Here is a 15,084-nt window from a genome sequence, read left to right as displayed (position 1 = left end):
ACCTCTAAAGTAACGTAGGATAATCTTAAGACTGTATTTGAAAGTAACTCTTTAGAAAAGGAAGCTAGAATTCAAACTTTTACTTCTGATTGGGAAAATCTTCGTATGGAAAAATATACAAATTGTTCCACAACTTTGGTATATTGAGTTACGAAATATAACGCTTATCTTTTGAACTTTGCAATAGACACTATCTTTGAAACTTGTTACTAGATTGTGTTATGAACTTAGGATTGATTGCATACCTAGAAAACTATGTTTACCTACATGACTTTAAGGAAGTAGACTTGCTAAATTTGTTCCATAGTTGAAAGGAATCAATTGGATTGGTTGTCTGATTCCTATTGGGAATTTATAGAAGGACTAATCCTTGTTGGGATCTCTAGCAGGACCGATCCCCATAGCAAAGTTATATTTCTGATTCATGTATTCTCTAGGGTTTGTGTGATATTCGAAATAGGGTTTGTGTGATATTCGAAATATAGGTTTGCTATTTAGGAAAGTTCAAGATGTTGACATAGTGAGTTATTTGGACACGTATAAAATCTTATCTTTTATTGTACAAAGATATTCCTTCATACTCAAGGTGAGATCCCAAACCGATGTTTGAAAATATTTGTTAAGATTTTCGGATTTATATGTTTTATTTTTCTAGCAAGTAAATATCTTGAATGTATATTAGTTGAGGAAAATATATTTTTCTAGCTGAGTAATTGTTCCTCGGAGTGAGCATTTGTTTCGATAGATTAGAGAAATAGAATTGAATATCTGTACACCAAATTCCCGGATTCGTAACAGGAATTCGTAACGGGTTTATGGCTCTTACAAAATTTTGAAAACTTCGTAACAGAGATCAGCCGTTATGAAAAAAAATTTAGGCGTGCCAGCCACATGCTTCGTCACACCTGGGTCGTAACACTTGGAGTCTGTGAGTGTGCCATTCACACGCGTACCATTGTGTTTCCACCCAAGATGAATAACATTAGAGGATATTTCCTCCCACGCGTGTGCGATTCACATGCATGATTTCTGTATACCCTAATGAAACCAGATCGAAAATTTCATTTTTCATTTCTCTTTTTTCTCTCTATTTCTCTCAGCCTCTCTTCTATTTCTCTCAGCCGATGAAACCAGATGAGTTTCTCTCAGCCTCTCTTCTCTTCCTCTCAGCCGATGAACTAGATTGAGTTTGATGAATCAGTTTCAATTCAGTTTGTTCATCATCTGTAATAGGATTTTTAGGACTTCGTAAATTGATTTTAGGGTTTCTGTCTATATTATGATTCATTTTTTCGATTTTAATTTGTTCGTCGAAGTTCGAACTTGGAAGAACTGATCTTCACTCTCAGCTAATCGTGAGAAAGCATCTGTTCTACTTTGTTTAATTTAGGTATATATTTTTGGTTTTGACGATTTATTTTCACCCAGATTTATGTTTTTGTTTTAAGGTTTATAAATGATAATTGATTTAGGGTTTTTTGTTCAATCGATTATGAGATTTGGGTTTCTGATTTCAGATTTCTTTTCAGATGCAGATGGGAATGAAGTTGAGAAGTTGACTGAGAAGCTACAAAGGGGTTAGCATAAGGAGAAGCTTCTTAAGCTTGTATATTTTCAATTTTGAATGAGTTTGAGTGAATATTTATGTTCTAATGTGATTTACTCTAGGTTTGGTAGTATTAATCAACGAGTTTTGTTGTATATCTACGGCAAATTTCAGGTGGTTTCTCAATCAACTGTCACTGGTTGGAGCGGCACATTGTATTGCTGTTTCTGGTAATATTGTTTCGAATTGAATTTGCATATTAAATCGAAGATGTCCATACAATATTGATTTTGAATATCTGTTCGTTGAGTATCGAAGATGTCCACACAGTATTGAATTTGTATTGAATTTGAATGTTTGTTCGAACTGAAACTCTTGATGCAGATGCGGTTGATGTCGGTGATAGAGCTGAGGATGAAGATGAGGAAGACGATGGTACATTTTCTAAGGGTTTTTCCTGTAATTTGGTTATTCATGCAAGTTTTTTTTATCATTTGCAGTTAAGGTTTCTTGGGTTTGTGCCGTTATTTTAAAAAAGTTAGGGTTAGTTATTATTTGTTCTGGGTGTAACGAGGTTTACATTGTTTGTAATTGTGTAGAGGAAGGGGAAGATGAGTATGAGAAAGGTGGGGTTATAATAGACGATGTTGATGTAGAAGATCAGGATAAAGAAGAGAATAGGGAAAGTAGTGATGAGGATAAACAAAAGGAGAGGAAAAAGTGGTTGATTTTCTGTCCACAAATTCTTTAAGGCTTTCATTTATATATTTCATTGTTTTATCCCTGAAGATCTGGTTACTATTATGAATGTAAGGAATCTGAGAAGAATTATGTCTTAGCTGAGGATGATTAAGAGTTACTGCAGGATTACAATGCGGGCTTTCACCGTCCTGCACCAGTGAGTATTCTTGTTCTTGACCCAGTGTTTGCTTATATCTTTGAAAAGCTACTTAGGTTGAAGACAGAATTTGATGGTAATGCATGATTGGAAATATGACTAGGGAAGTAAAAAGTTCAAGCGACTAAAGAAAGCGGGGAGGGGTAATTATTTGGAGGAGCATACTGGTCTATCTGACAATGATGCAGCGTATAGAAGTGGTTTTAAGGGAATAAGTGCTGAAGAAAGCGGGAAGGGGTAATTATTTGGAGGTATGGCAGAGTTTGATACTTTATTAGTTCATCTTTGATGGGTTGCTGCAGATATTGCCGAAACTTGAGTTTGCTGGCTGGCGCTGCTTGTGCCTGTTTGCTTCCAACCCTGAACTTTATTTTAAGCATGTAGTTCATCTTTGAGACCGACATATTTGAATACATTCACATGTTGTCGAATCTTGAGTTTGCTGGCTGGCGCTGCTTGTGCCTATTTGCTTAAAACCCTGAACTCTATTTGACCGTCAATTCAGAATGCACTGATGACATTGAAGGTTTAATATTGAGTGAACTTTTTATTGATGTTAACTGCAGGCTCAGAAGATAGGTTTTGACTATATGGATGTGGAGGGTATGAAGAAGCTTACCAAGAACAAGAAATTGGTCAAGAAGCTTGCTAAGGAATACCATGTATCTGAAGCCGTTATTAAGCAAGTTCCTCGTCTTCTTGGACCTGGTCTCAACAAGGAAGGAAAGTGTATTTCCTTGAACCAAAAATCTCTATCGGGATAAGGTATACTGAGTGTAGAGTTATTTAGTCTTTTGTCTTTGTCTGATGTACCTTTTATCACGCTCTAGGCAAGTTATGTTGTATTTGTTCTGGTTGACACATGAGCAAGGGATAAAGGTTCTTGTTAATGCTATCCAAGCTTGCACTGAAACAATAGATAGCCACAAGGATAAACTGGTAGTAAAGGAGGCACCAAGAGTGGTGAGTATTAACTTTCTTGCAATCAATGTTAAAACCTTGTGCAACATATACCTTAAGAGCTATGTAACATGTTGTTATGTAAACATTTCTATTCAATCTTCCTCGTAATTTTTAAATCAAGCTGCAGAGATGATGTTGTTGCTAAGCAAGTGATATTTATAAATATATCAACTGCTTAATCTAGTTAGTGAATCTTACTCTTTAGACTCAATTCGGATGACTTCAATGCGAAGAATATCCTCCACTAATTGAATTTTCTTGTTAAGCTAAAAACTTAAATGATTGCATATTGGTACCATGGTAAAATTAGCTCAGAAACATGCACTTCTTTCTGCAGCAGATTCTCATTAGCGTTAACGATTGTTACGACTAAAACAACATCGAACAGTGGTCGGGTTGAAGATGCTCCTGAAGTTCCTGAATCCGATATAAGACTTCAATGATACCTATAACAGTTAGGTGTTGTTCAACTTCAAACTATTGCAACTAATTTTTAGTAAATCTTCAGAATTCATGACAAACTCTATGTTGGTGTAGCTGGACTTGCAACTGATGCTCAAACTTTATTCATTAATTCCAGTCTTTGCAGGATCTTTTTCTGATTTATTTTGTGTTTTGCTTTGTTGTATTTTGAAGGCATCGAAGACTTATCTTTCGACACAGTTATATCAGCTTAGAGAAGAGAGAGACATGAATCCTGAAACTTTTTCTAGTCTTGTTTCTGCTATTCTCTACGAGAAAAGGTTTGATTTTCAGGACTTATTTTCTTAATTGTATTTGGATTTCTCTCAAAATTTAGCTATACCTCTGAAATATCTATACACACATTGTAATTAATGAGAATATAACAATGACTGATTGGGTTTACAATATATGAAGTTGAATTTTAGGGTTTACAAGTGAAGATTATATAATAGAAATAGTGTCTATTTATTATTTTTGTAGGTTTGGTCCACATTTCTGTCAGCCTGTCCTGCCATTGCTGGTTTAGGAGAAGATAATAAGCCCTTTATCTGCACAATGGATTCAATTGGTGCCAAGTATGTCGAAATTTCTTTGTCATTTGTCCTTGATTTATTGTAGCTGCAAATTTATATATTACGAAGTGAAAATGTGCAGAGAATTTGAGGTGTGGGGCTTACTATACACGAAGAAATTACTGGACAGGTATAATTTGTGATTGTCATTCTATTTTCTTGTTTGTTGGAAATTGAAGATACTAGATTGATGAAGCCACACTATTGTTGTCTGGAATTAGAGAGTTGGATTTTCTCAAAGGAAACCGTCTCTTAGGATTGTCTTCTCCTGCAGTAGCAAGTCTTGTTAACTCGACACATTGCAAGTCTAAAGAGCCTGGATAATTTTTGTATTCTCCCAGAAAAGTTTCTCTAAGCTAACTTATTTATGTTTTGATTGCAGGGATCTTTGGAGCAATAATTTTTCGGGACAGGTGCCATCTTCTATTGCTGATCTAGAGCATCCGCTTATCTTGTAAGTAAAACTGCCTTGCTCTGAAGAGTTGGTTCAGTTTCCTAATATCAACTCCTTATAAGGCCCGGATTTTTATTTGTGTTGCGAAAACTATTGTTGAATACTGAAGAGTTCTAGACCTCGGTATTCTATCTCAATTAATTACAACATTTAAGTATACAGTTTATTGTGTGTGTCATCTCTTCCAGTTTTTGCTTCCTTCCGACATCTAAGTATAGAAATTTTGTGTCAGCAGGTTATATGAATGATGCGTTTTCTGATCGAAAGGCTGGAGAATAAAGCAGCGCAAGTTTTGTAAGTTTATTTGTAGGAAGTTATTAAGTTTCTATATATTCCATTAGAAATTTGGAACTTAGTTTCTATAGAATTTGATACTTAACAAAAAATTGGTACTTAGAAGAATTTATGTACTTGCCAAAAAAAAATTATACTTGGAAGAATTTGTGTTCTTTTTTGGCATGAATTGGTTGAATGTGATGTGAATTGATTGCTGAATGTAATATGAATTGATCGTTGAATGTGGATGATGGATGGAATTAACGGTGGATGCAGGTTAATAGAAAATCCGGCTTATTTCCGGCAGAAAAAGAACTGCCAGTCACTATTGACCAGGTCAAGGTTGACTGGCAGTAATTTTTTTGCAGTTACAAAAAACTTCGTTACGGCTAAAACCTATTACGATCTTGTTGTTACAAAAACTTTGTAACGGCCCTCAGCTGTTACTACGTGTCATTTCGTAATGGCCTCCAGCTGTTCTGACGCCGTTACAACCGAAAATTCGTAACGGCTCCATTGCCATTACGAAAAAAATGTGACACCCACTTTTGAAACAGGCGAAGGCCGTTACACCCCGATTCGTAACGGCATATTCTATTACGAATCCCAGAATTTGGTGTAGTATAATAAGAGTTCCAGATGAAATCAGTCACCGCATTAATTTTTTTTATGAAGTCCTCATTGATGTCTTCGTTTGATCTTCAATCTTCAAGGGTTGTTCAATGATATATAATACTCAACTACCAACCTCTAAACCTAATCTGAGACTTGACTTTAGTAGACTAGAAATCAAGATATAGTTTTGTGCAACTGACATTGACAACAAACTTGAGATATAAAAACTTGCCAGTTCGACTGGGCAGTGCTCTAACAATTGCGGAGTGCAAGAAATAGATCCACCCAAAAAAAAAAAACATAAACCTTGATTTTTTTTTAGTAATGGGAGAGCGAGAGACTTCCATATAAGTTAGTTATCGTCTTTCAAATTTATAGGAATTATGTTTCAGACTTGATTTAATAGAATTTTAGATGTTAAGCTTTCGTAATGAGTTGTTGATACAGATATAAAAAATAAAATAAGAATTAAATGAAGCTTTTAATGAAATGAATGAAGAAAAAACATACTAAGAAATCGTTATTTATGGTGAGTTGCAGCAGAAATGAAGATCTCTCAGGACGTCATTATACAATGATAGAGTTCCTTTACTCAGTATTATTATTAAAGATAATGGTCAATAAACTTATATAAACCTTTACCCTCTTACATTATTTATAAAAACATACGTCTTATATTCAAGAAAATAGAACATTCTTACAAGTGATACTTTGTATCTATATGTTATTTTTTCTAATAATCTTCACTAAAGTGTTGTTAAAATTTTCTCTAAGAAACATAAAGAATTTAATAGTCATGTTTATACTCATTGTTTAGGTTTTTTCTAGGAAAGTTCTAGTCATGTCGTATTTATAAATATCGGTAAATATGTTAATTCGAAATTTTAAATCATATGGGTGATAACGAAAATACACAAAAATGTTATTCTTTTTTATGTTTCCTTGAAAATTGTGCAAATACCAAACGAAATTACTTATTTGTGGGACAATGAGTACAAGAGCGTGAGAGACGTCTAATAGAAAACAGAAACACCAATGGTTAACAGATACGTGTGGATCATACAGATAAGTAAGTTCGTTTGGTAAGGGATTGTAACAGCGACGTAAGACTCACTCGAGGTTATCATAATCTCTAGAACAAAACCTTCTGCGTTTGGGTGATGATTTAATGAAAATTTGGGTTATATTATCATATCCCAGTCCTAACGACATGTGTATATAATTTGGATTTTAGTGACGAGTCACTCACACTCCACTTTGCCAGGTTGTATGGAAACAGAGAGAGGGGGAACAAAGTTATAGAAAAAAAAATTGTGGAGCTCTATCAGTGGTTGATGGAGGAGAAACCAAGTTCCAAATTGTGTAAAACTAGTGATGATTCGTCTTCAGAAACTTCACAGAAGCCTCAAGGAGGTGATGAGGAAGAAATTTTCTTATTGATTTTTCTGAGTTTTTTTTCCTTCTGTTATCCTTTTTTGTTAGGATTCTTCTAAATATTTACTAAAATGAGCTTGTTAACTCTTCATTTTAGGTCAATTTGAACTAGAAAATAAATTGGAACTTGTTGTAGTTGCATTGAAAGAGTTCAGCAGTGAAATTCAGGAACTAAAATCTTGTGGAATTGCATATCAACAAGAAATGAAAGCGCTAATGACTATAAATGAAGATTTACTACATGCAGTTGAGGTTCGGTTTCTATTCTTACTAGGGATTTGATTTGTGTTGGGCCATTTATTACCTTCAGTAAACTTGGATGTGTGCTTAGAAGCAGAAAAAATGTCAATCTTAGAGTGAGATTGAATAAATGTAAATGTGTGTCGCACATGAGTCTGTAAACGTGTGTTTTACACATGTATGTGTCTGAGAAAGTAATACAGCTGTTATAACAGATTTTGTCTAAATATGCTATTTCTAAATAAATACTATCTGCTACTGTCCTTGTATTTTTTTAATCAAAATCATTCAATAAAAAACTTTTAACCCTTTTAATATGAAAATCTATCATGATATCAGATATTCAAAGAAGATCTTAATTCTTCTATCATTTTTTGATCCATCATTCCGTAAAATTTCCCGCTGCAGCTACTACTTCTCAAAATTTCTATAACCACATTATACAATCACTCAAAATAACTATGATTCTTCTTTTCATCTTCTGTTTTTTAATTTCTTCATTCCTGTTTTTCACTTCTTGAAATCTTGAATTGATTTTCATCATATCTTTTATCTTTTAAAAATCTTGTTCTCACATTGTTTTTCCTCATCAAAATTATCTATCAATTTCTTATCAGATCTCGGATTTCTCAATCATGTCTACTTCTTCAGCATTTTTTTTCATAATATCACAATCTTTGTTTCAGTTAAACTTAAAGATGATGGTTCAAATTACTTAATCTGGGAAAACCAATTTGAGTTCATTCTGATTACTACAGATGTTGAAGTATTTATTGATGGATCCAGTAATTGTCTAATGGAATTTGCAGATTTTGATGGTGCTTAGATTTTAAATACATTGTTTACTCATTTGCGCAAAATGAACACGTTCATGATGTCTTGTCTGATGCAACTTTTGATGACTCAATTTCTAGAGGAGTTATTGGTGTTACTGCAGCAAGAGAGATTTGGATTTACTTGCAGTGGAAATTTATTCACAATTCTCGGCCAAAAAATCTTTTCTCAAGAGTCAACTTTATTCTATTGAAAGAGGTAACAAATTTATCTTATTTTGATGAGTTAAATACTGTCACTGATTCATTATAATACATTGGTGATAGAATAGATGAGTCAGATATTGTCATGTATGCACTTATGGGCTTACGAAAACAATACATGTTGTTTGTTATCACTCCATAGAGTAAGGAAACTGAATTTTCGCTTAGTGATGTTATTTCTAGACTTCTCCATCATGAGCAATGGTTAAAGGCAGAAGATATTGAAAATGTCACAGTTATTGAATCACATAATTCTTCTTTTTATAGTAATAGCTCATCACATACTTTTACTTCTAAATCTCATAAAAATACCAAGAACAAGAATCAACCTAATGATTTTAGTCAGATTGAGTGTCAGATTTGTAAGAATCTGGGTCATATATCTAATATGTGTCATTTTAGATATATACCAAATAAAAATTCTAGTACATCACATACTTCTACTACATATAAATCATCTAGTGGGGAAGGTGCTTCTAATTCTCTTCAACAAGATTTTCAAGCCATTCAAGCAAATTATGTTTCTGTTTCTGATCTTAATGTTGCTTTTGTGTGGTTGCCTGATTCTGGTGCAACTAGTCATATGACTAAAGATAAGAATTTACTAGTTGATTCAAAAAACTATAATGGTTCTGACAAATTAATGATTGGTGATGGCATTATGCTTAGAAAGATCAGGCAATGTTATTCTTGACACAAATAACAGTCAGTTTCTTTTAGATAATGTGTTATATGTTCCTACAATCAAACATAATATTTTGTCACTTGCTAAGTTCACTAAGGATAATAGAACATCTATTGATTTTTTTGATAGGGGATCGAGATTAAGTGTGTTCGAAATAGAAGAGTACTTGCTGAGGGTAATATTCAGAATGATTTGTAATGCATGGTCTTACTTCTTTGGCAAAAAATATTAGGATACACTTCTGATATGATTCTAGGAAAGATTGCTTGTACTTCTTTCATTCAGTTGAATTCAGAATCTACTTCTTTTTTATGTGAAGCATGTCAGATGGGTAAGAATCACAAGCTACAATTTACACACCTTTTTATTTGGTACATTCTGATATTTGGGGACCAACACCAATTTCAAGTTCTATTGTGTTCAAATATTACATTATAATCATTGATGATTATTCAAGATATCATTGGATTTATCCTATGAAGTGTTGGTCGGAAAGTCTTGTATGTTTTCAGTACTTCAAAAATACTTTAATTAAATTCTTTTAGTGTTAAAGTGCACTTGAACTTGTACGAGGACAGTTCAAGACTTTTATAGATGAGAAAGGTTGGCTGAGTGAAAACATAGACATATAACATAAGTGGAAAATATTTGGTTTTTTCAAGCTAATTTTCCTAAGTCTTTTTGATACGAATCTTTGTTAACTGCTACTTATATCATAAACAGATTACTGTCCAAGGTTCCGCACTTCTCATCTCCTTATGAAATGCTACTCAATTCCTTGTCTGATTATTTTTTCATGAGAGTGTTTAGTTGTTGTCGCTTTCCAAACTTAGAAACTTTTAGAAAAGAAAAGTTAAGTCCAAGGTCTACAAAATGTATTTTTCTAGGCTATAGTCCACTTCATAAAGGATACAAGTATTATGATTTGACCACAAACAAGATTTATATTTTTGTTAGTGTGAACTTTGATGAACTCAATTTTCCTTATTAGACCAACTCAAGTAATTTTATTACTTCTTCTCGAGATACTTCTTGTGGTCTTTAAAATACTTCAATGGTTTCTCATAGTTATTTTGTCTCTGTTATTGAAAAAGCGGGGTCTAACAACCACACCCAATATTTTGTTCGGAAATATGTATGGATTAATTCCAATATAATTCCAGGAGACAGAAAGACTCAATCAAGAAAATATATCTAAGAGCTATATCTCAATTTCTCAATACAATCTGCAATCGAATAGATAGAGATCTGTGAGCCTGATTGATATGAGAAATAACTTGAACGGTACCAAAGACCAATGTTCAAGTTTCAATCAACAACCAAAGATTGGATTTACCAATTGATTGAACTATGCACAACCTGTGATATTTCAATTATACAAACAAATATAATGCGAAAAATAAATAACACGGACACCAGAAGTTTTATTAACGAGGAAACCGAAAATGCAGAAAAACCGCGGGACCAAGTCCAGAATTGAATATTCTCAGAATTAAGCCGCTATAGAAAGTTTAAACCAACTTTGTATAGTTGAGCCCAAGCAACCAAACCTATTTCACTTACTTTATTCAGTATCCATGCGCTTCCGACATTCAATAAGTGCACGCACTGGAACAATTCCTTTGGATCGTATTCCACACAGTTAAGGAACAACAAATCTGTTTGGTAATTCTTTCAGATGAAGATATCTCAAATCATATACAAAGGCTCTTTCTTTTAACAAATAAACTCCTTTGCCTGGTTAGATCAATCCAATCTTCAACTACCGAAGTAATAAGATTCGGATTTGTAACAATCAAAATAGTCTCAAGAGAACTATTAGGTGTTACCGATCTTATGCAACTAATTAATCGAATAAATCCGATTCTAGTTGGATCCCAACCGATCAAGGTTTGTGTACACCCAAAGATATAGAAACCAAATAAGAAATCTTCTTTGTCTTCAAATATTCTTTAATCTTCAATAAACACCTGCATAACATTACTTGAATCTCTTGTAATCAATCACACACAGAACGGAGTCAGTTAACAACGGATTATCACAATATGTCTTTAGATCTACAAACAATTCAAAATATCTCGTCGACACTTTGATCTAGTTTGAGTGAATCTTATATCAGAAGAGAAGATTCTCAAGGATAAACAAACTAGGTGCAATCAAAGTTCAACAACCGTTAGTCAATCAAACCAATCGAAAACTAAAATAAACTGCAATTATCTAGTTTCCCACCAACGGTACTCGTAGAGCTTCATGATCCCACAGAAGTCTTTAAACGAGCGGTCGTAAGAGATTTCGCCTAATTAAGGTACTTTCCTCTCCAGATAGATAGCTCCACCAGAAAAAACAAAAAGATGAAGTTTTCCTAGCTCTTAGGATAGTTTGCTAGAAATGAAAACTTGGGTATTTATAGACCAAGGATGTTTGGACACCAAGGAATTTCTAAAACCGAATATTCTCAAGATATGCAATAAATGCCCAAAATCGGTTTTCATAATTACTAGAAATGCTTTGTCCAATATTTCCGAAATCTCTCAAGAAAATCTCCAATTAGTAAATGCACATTACCAATTTTTATTTTCTAGAGATATGCATTTAATTGCTGGTAATTAAAGCATATAAAACTAACAACCTAATTAAAAGATTCTTAATTTATTTCGGACAGGATCTCCTTGAGTAATTAAGGAGTAACTTTGAACAATAAAAGATAAGAGTTATTGTTCGTGTTCAAAGTACTTGTTGCCATCTTTTATTTGTAAATCCTCTTTCATATTTACAATCTTGGAATCGATTATACCACACTTCCAAATAAGTTTAGAATTGGTTCATATGTATTCCAAGACAATTATGTGATTGATCAAATATCAATTCACTAATCATGGGTTCACGGTTTTACCAAACACAAGGATCGGTTATACCTTAATATGGTTTTCTTGTGATCGAACACACAAGTTACTAGGACCGGTTACATCAGTTACCAGGATCGGTTACGTCAATTACCAGGATCGGTTACCATATACTCATGGTATTACTTGTAATCGGTTACACAAGTCACTAGGATCGGTTACACCAATTACTAGGACCGGTTAAAAAATTACAAGGATCGATTACACAACTCTTTTGTGATCGGTCACACCATATATCGATCATACCATCTCAGGGGATTACTTAGGATCGGTTCCACTAATAAAAGTCATACCAAATTATAAGTCAGACATTGTGATTAGTTATACCAAGATACATAACAAGTAATTATCGGTTCTACTAACTCACACATATTGGTAATCTAAAGATATGCAATGAATAACAATACCAATAAGCCTAGCGATTTCCCTTTCGATTCATAAAACAAGTTCATGAATATACTTTCTTTAAACAAATGTAAACATTGTTTCCTGTGATGAAATCTTCACCTTTACCCATACACATAATCACAATAGCATTCATACGATTATGTTGATGTCATATATACAAAGTTAAAAAGATAATTAATAATTATACTTCGTATCCTAATTCCTTAACACTATGATCATGTGATCATGTCTCACTACTAGAGTATAATCATTCACATTTTCGCAGTTATGTTTTCCATATAGCACGACCTGAAAGACATATTAGGAATGAAACAGTTCAATTTAATATTACTAACCTCAAGAGGAAGGATGATGGCGTCTTGTATGTCTCATAATCCTAGACTTTCTAGTCTAACATATACGAAGTTGTCTCTAGTACATAATCAAGCGACTCTTAGATGAGTTTTGATTCACTAAAATATGACAACCAAACTTGACATATCAACGCTTGGTGGGTTGAACCGATCTATGCTCTAACATTGGCAATTAAGAACTCTCCCCCATAAATTGTCATTCCCGAGAGAACAACAAGAGCGACCTTACTTTTGCAAGAAAAGAAGGATTTCTTTGGATATCAACAAATTACATGATACATGAATTTGTATCCAGAAAACTCAATTAAATTAACCACAAGAGAACCCATGATTAATATAATCGTAAATTCTTTACATAAGAGAACTTCCGGAGCCGCACAGTACTTTCGCATAGAAGTGGATCATGGAAAGATCAATATTGCTGAATATACAAAGGTTCATTCTATTTTCATCAATATTTTCATAATGATAAAAGTTCATTCTATTTTCCATCAGTATTTGCATAAACACATAAAATAGACTTAACTTTTGATTCATATTGGACAATCATAGTTCACGGACGTAAACACACATATCCCATAAAATTATTTTTGCAATACATAAAAAAAATAAAGATTAATATTGCAAAATCATCTTTCAAATAAATTTTAGAATTTAAATAAATAAATCTAAAAACATTGCAAGATGAAAATCGTTGGTAATTGCTATGTGTACTCACAATAATTGCTATTCCAAACCTAGTTCTCCTTCTTAAACAACAAGAATAAATTCTCATAAGAAGTTTCCTTGACATTAAGACCTTTGAAAAATTCTTTATCGTCCCCGAACTCCTTGTCGTCAACAGCCATTGGAACATAGGGTTCATGAAGATATGAGTCAATTTCAACAAACCTTCTTGACTGATGCCGAACCAGGGCCTTCTGAATTTCAAGTTTCCTAAAAATAATAGCCTTTATTTGCTGCATCTCCTTTCTTGTTTCTTTCAACCCTTCAAGAACACCAGAAAACTTCTGAAGATTTGAAGGGACAACCCTTGGTTTCCTCACATTCCTTTTTTTTATGAGGGTAACGGAGATTTATCTTTTTCCTTCATGATTGATGGTTTAACAATCATATTAACCTATTTTCCATCAGAAGTCATAATGCTTGGAGTCTCCATACAAATATGGGTTTGTGAGAGAAATTCACAAAGCAAGCTCTACAAGCAAACTTGTGATAAAAAGAGTTTCAGGGAAGGAAAAAGGAATGTAGGGTTACAAAAAATTTATACAAAATAAGAAGATTCACGTGCGCACAACTCACAATCCTAAAGAAGGTAGAATTTTCAATTTTACCCCTCTTTTAATGAACAAACATGGAAACCTCTTTTCAATACCAATCTAGGATATCAAAAGATCAACTGAAACCCAAACAAAAAACAAAAAAACAAACAAATTTGTTTTCTTCTTTTTCTTAAGACCTGAAAGTGCTTAACTCTTGTCTCTTTGGGATCAGGAACTTGAGACAAGATGCACAACCAACACAATTAAGTTGTGTTGTGGTGAATAATAATCTGTCCACCATGAACTTTTTGGAAAGAGTTCCTAAAATCCCATTTCACAGAATGTTCAGACCATGTTCTTTTCTATAGTGGTCTAACTTTTTCTTTAGAAATTAACTTCTTTGGAGAAGAGTCGAGTTTAAACAACTCAGCCGACTTCTGAACAAGTTTAAGCTTGTTTTCTAATCGATTTGCTCTCCGCTGAAGTTTGTTGACATATCTTACTTTATGCTTGTACTTGAAACAACTAGAGAGTCTGTGACCCTTAATAGTAAAGTAAGAACATATCAAAGTGGGGGATCGTTCGGACATCATAACGGAGCAAGCTTCCAGGCAATATGTAGTACCTGAAACATTAGAAATAGAATTTCCAGTAAACAGAGAAAAATCCATTTTATCCTCCAAAATAGTTGAAGAAGTTTCTCCAAGAAAAATATCAAGATTGACGTGAGTATTGCTACAATTATCAAAATTAATATTTTCAGCAAGGAGAGTAACACTTGATTTTTCATCTTCATTTGAATCATAGTGATCAGACATTTCATCAAGAGTTGCAGCAAGACCTTTGTTCCTAGTGTATTTTCTACGATTTGGACACTCATAGGCAAAATGACCAAAACCTTTACACTTGAAGCACTGAGGCATATCCTCATCATTAGTATCGATTGTATCCCTGTTTTTAGGAGGAATACGGT

The 15,084-nt window shown here is 33.5% G+C and overlaps 1 long non-coding RNA gene across 9 annotated transcripts; it reads left to right on the top strand.

The window, feature by feature from the left end:
* The first annotated feature begins 1,091 nt into the window (after positions 1-1,091).
* On the top strand, positions 1,092-5,416 carry LOC113348335. Of its 9 annotated transcripts, none has more exons than XR_003359577.1 (14): positions 1,092-1,390; positions 1,530-1,606; positions 1,721-1,776; positions 1,931-1,981; positions 2,146-2,266; positions 2,361-2,444; positions 2,548-2,695; positions 3,011-3,407; positions 3,745-3,861; positions 4,044-4,150; positions 4,353-4,447; positions 4,527-4,574; positions 4,827-4,898; positions 5,134-5,416. It is a non-coding gene; the product is annotated as an uncharacterized LOC113348335 (long non-coding RNA). The 9 variants fall into 9 exon arrangements; XR_003359573.1 differs by having other exon boundaries at positions 2,146-2,269; XR_003359574.1 differs by having other exon boundaries at positions 2,146-2,444; positions 3,011-3,209; positions 3,748-3,861.
* Positions 5,417-15,084: the final 9,668 nt, after the last annotated feature.

This window comes from Papaver somniferum, chromosome 2 (assembly GCF_003573695.1).
Source record: "Papaver somniferum cultivar HN1 chromosome 2, ASM357369v1, whole genome shotgun sequence".
NCBI lineage: Eukaryota > Viridiplantae > Streptophyta > Magnoliopsida > Ranunculales > Papaveraceae > Papaver > Papaver somniferum.
This window is presented reverse-complemented; position numbering and strand designations above follow the sequence as displayed.